Below are 3,918 nucleotides of genomic sequence, written 5' to 3' on the forward strand. Positions count from 1 at the left end.
TGAGTTTTGGATATGTGATGCGTATGGTTGTATTGCACATTCTCAACGGTGGAGATGAGATGAAACTCATCCAAAAAGGTGTTATGCGTGTTCAACAATGGCTCGCTAATCTCAGGTCAGTTTCGGTCTAACTCCGATCAAGGGAGATCCAACCGTTAACTCCGGCTGATATTTGGATATATGCTGCATGAGATGTCGGGTTATCATTTCACCGTTGGGATTTGTTATTGTTTCAATTGTTGATGAGTAATGGTCATCGGAAGCTTTGCCCAGAATCTGTCATGACTTTCGATTTGAAAACCCAAATCACAACACTCACTATCGGCGCCGGAAGACAGAGAAGAGGAAGACGGCCGATCTACTGGTTCTGCCACCTCCGGTAGTAGCGGCGCGTGGAGGAAACGCACCGCCACTGTCCACACTTCGGCACTGTTCACGGGTACTGTTCACACTGCCCTATAAGGGACTTCAATGTAATTTTTGAAGTTTTATGGACTGTTTTGTAAATTTTAAATTATTTAATGTAATTTTTATTTAGTTTTGGATTTTTATAATTGGTAATGTGGATGTAAAAAAAAAAGGAAAAGAAAAGAAAAAAGAAAAAGAAAAAGAATAAAAAAATGCATGTGTGTGTGTGTTTGTATTTGTCTTATGAATGTTTTCTTTTTATTTATGATAAAATTGCAGAGAATAAAAAAGAATTTAATATTTTGATTGTATCACGGTGTAGAAGTACAAACTTGTACGGATGTTGTATTTTTAAAATCCGATGAAAAGACAAAATTTTTAAAACTTCTTTAACACATCAAGTCCATGAAGCAGCTTATCTCAGGTAGGGTGTGTTAGGGGTGCTAATACCTTCCTTAACCACAACCGGTTCCTTACCCGCGAATCTCTAACAAGACCAGTACAACCAATTTTCCTAGTAACCTTCAATTAAATACTAGGTGGCGACTCCTAACAAATCCAACAAGATTAAATCAAATAATAACAATGAAAAATCATTAGAGCCGACGTCGCGTGGATTTTTTTGACGTGCGACAGAATGACGACTCCACTGGGGAGGTATTATTTCTAACAATATTGGGCTAAGCTTTGTGTATTTGACGTGTTTAAATTTTGGCATTTTTATTGTGTTTTATGCATACATTTTTAGAATTGTTACATGCATCACTTGTATCTATTTTGAAAGCACACACAAGCTTCTAAGTTAGGTGGGGAGCAGCGGTCTGCCTCATGACTTTCAGTCGGGGTTTAGATTTGTGAAACATCCAACTATGAGTTGAGTGTTTACTCGGTAATGGCGTTCACACGGTGCCCTAACCATTCTTTGGAGACCCCTATACTGCCTTCACGAAAGGTGGTCACTAGGCAGTTCATAGACCCTTTTGAGACCAGGTAGAAAACCTACCCATGTTCACATAATGAATAGTACCTATCCTTAGGTTGTATGTGCTATCATTTATTTGCATCGGGGTGAACCCTTCTTGAAACGTCTTAAACTCAAGACTTGTGGGTGACAGAATGATCGTCGCTCCGAAAATTTTCATTGTAGAGTTTTGGCAAGAATCAAGATTCTTGTTTCATCATGCAAAAGATACGATCATCTGTCACCCCTTGAAGGGCGAGTTCATCATATAGATTTCATGTTCATACATTTGTCATGTATGCACCAAAATAAAAATGGGTCCCCTACGAGTCTGCAACACCTAATTTTGAGCAAAAAAAAATGGAGATGAAAAGCATGCTCATTGTAACATCTATTTTCAAGAAGAGTTGAAGTCTCTGAACAAAAGCTTGACTCATCTCTAGCTTATTTGAGCAAATATTGAAAAACATCTCTAGGGAAGTTCATTCCAACTAACCTATCATCTTTGTTCGAACCCCAACAATGACTTAACCTGAAGAAGTTGGGGGCCAACACAGTCAAGAGCCCCAGCACAGTACAACATTTCCATAAAAGCTTTTGTGGGAAAGCTGACCAAAGAGGAATTGCATCACCATTGCAAAATGGAGCCTGTTCTTGCTCTATCCAATAAAATACCTCTACTCGATCATGCCTGTAAAAACTTCTTGATTTTTTCACCCTATTCTAGTTTTTATTGGTAATTTGGCTCAAAATTCCACAAGACTTTCCCTGTCCACTGAGCCTTACTTGTTAATAAGATAATGTGTTTTCTTGAATTCATGGCATGCCTTCATTTTTGTTGTTGTTTCATGCAAATAACACATTGAACATAACCTCTGAACATGAGACCATTGCGCCATGAATCTTTAGACGTGTTTTCCCTTTCTTCCAAAACCATGCATATTTTCACAAGGATTTTTTGGGAAATCAAAGTTTAGTACAAAAACAGAAATCATATTGGTGTTTTTCTGAAACAAACAAGTTCTAGAAATTCAAGAGATTCCTTAGAGAGGTAACCATACACAAAAAAAAATGATGAAAAAAACAAAAATACACAATGAAGTGACTCCATAAGTTGAGTTTTATTCGCATGAATAATGAGAAATCACTTTACATACTCGCATGAAAGCAAGACTTACCGATCCTAAATGTATGCATTTGAGAAGAAGAAAGGTCATCTTTGACAATCCTTTCACAAGGCTGAAATATATCATTTGCAGTCCCCTTTTAAGCCTAATAGATTTTTCTTGAAAAATAACCTTGATTAGGATCACACCCTACACTGGGGGGCAAGTGCGAAAAAAATCTTTAACAATTGAAAGTGCCCAAATAACTCTTGGGGGCATGAAAAAGACCTCGACGATTGAAAGTGCCCAAACAATACTGGGGGGCATAAAAGAAAATTCTCAATCATCGAAGGTGCCCATACAAAGCTGGGGGGGCATAAAAAAAAATCCAAAGGATCCAAAAATTTTGAGTATATATAAAAAAAGAGTTAATGCAATGATGCTCAAAACCAAATGAGAAAACAAGAACAAAGAGAAAGAGCCCAAACCCTACACTGGGGGGCACCGTGGACCATTTTACAAATCAATTCCAAGGTCCAGAAATGTATGAACAAAAAGTTTGGGATATAAGCACTAGTGACTGTTAGTCTTAAAGTCCCTTAAACACCTTTTGAGCCTACAAATATCCTTTTTTTCATAACCAATAGCCCAAGCCTACATTACGTGCCTAATCAAGCCCTTTCTAATCAAAGACAAGCAATCTAGATTAGTAGGCAGTGCTTTCTCATGCTGAAGAAAATCATTATTCATGCAAATAAAATGAATGCTTTGAACAACGATTCTCAATAACCCTCAAATTGAAATTTAAACTTTTTGTGACCAACCAGATGTCACTTTGTGTTCTTCACATTTTCACCAAAAGCAAAACTAAAAGTTTTCATCACTTTCAAAAACCTCTCCATAGGAATCACTTGAATTTCTTTAGAATGAGTTTGCTTTGAATCGATGTCAAAATGATTTTTGTGTCTGGAATAGCTTTGAAATTCCACAATTTCTGCATGAAAGCAACTCCTTGTCAAAGACCAAACCTTCCACATAGCCTTATCCCTAAACCCAAATTAAATACTTGGGGGCATGATCAAGATGGGCGCGCAATCAAAGACGCCTAATAAGGCTGGCCCCATGATTCCCTTCTCTAAGATGCCAAGCAAAATTGGCAACCATTGAGATAAAGGGTGGAGGACAAAGAAGTATGATGACATTAAATCCTTCTTAGATGTCAAAATCAATGTCATAACCCAATTCTGGGTTATTCCCCAATTTTGATCCATATTTTGATAACTTTTTAGAAAAAAATCCAAAAAATAGAGAAAAACAATGAAAATAAAAAAATATATTTTTAAACATATTTGCATCATTTTTAGCATTTTCAACATCATCTCACAAGAATTTAAATTTTCAAAGATATTTGGAACGCGTTCAACTTTTAACGCGTTATTTTTA

At 36.8% G+C, this 3,918-nt stretch overlaps 1 long non-coding RNA gene across 1 annotated transcript; it reads left to right on the forward strand.

The window, feature by feature from the left end:
* The first annotated feature begins 2,714 nt into the window (after positions 1 to 2,714).
* LOC105113068 (uncharacterized) lies at positions 2,715 to 2,886 on the forward strand. The gene is made up of 2 exons (XR_839879.1): positions 2,715 to 2,777; positions 2,828 to 2,886. It is a non-coding gene; the product is annotated as an uncharacterized LOC105113068 (long non-coding RNA).
* Positions 2,887 to 3,918: the final 1,032 nt, after the last annotated feature.

This window comes from Populus euphratica, unplaced genomic scaffold (genome assembly GCF_000495115.2).
Source record: "Populus euphratica unplaced genomic scaffold, PopEup_1.0 scaffold387.1, whole genome shotgun sequence".
NCBI classification, from domain to species: Eukaryota; Viridiplantae; Streptophyta; class Magnoliopsida; order Malpighiales; family Salicaceae; genus Populus; species Populus euphratica.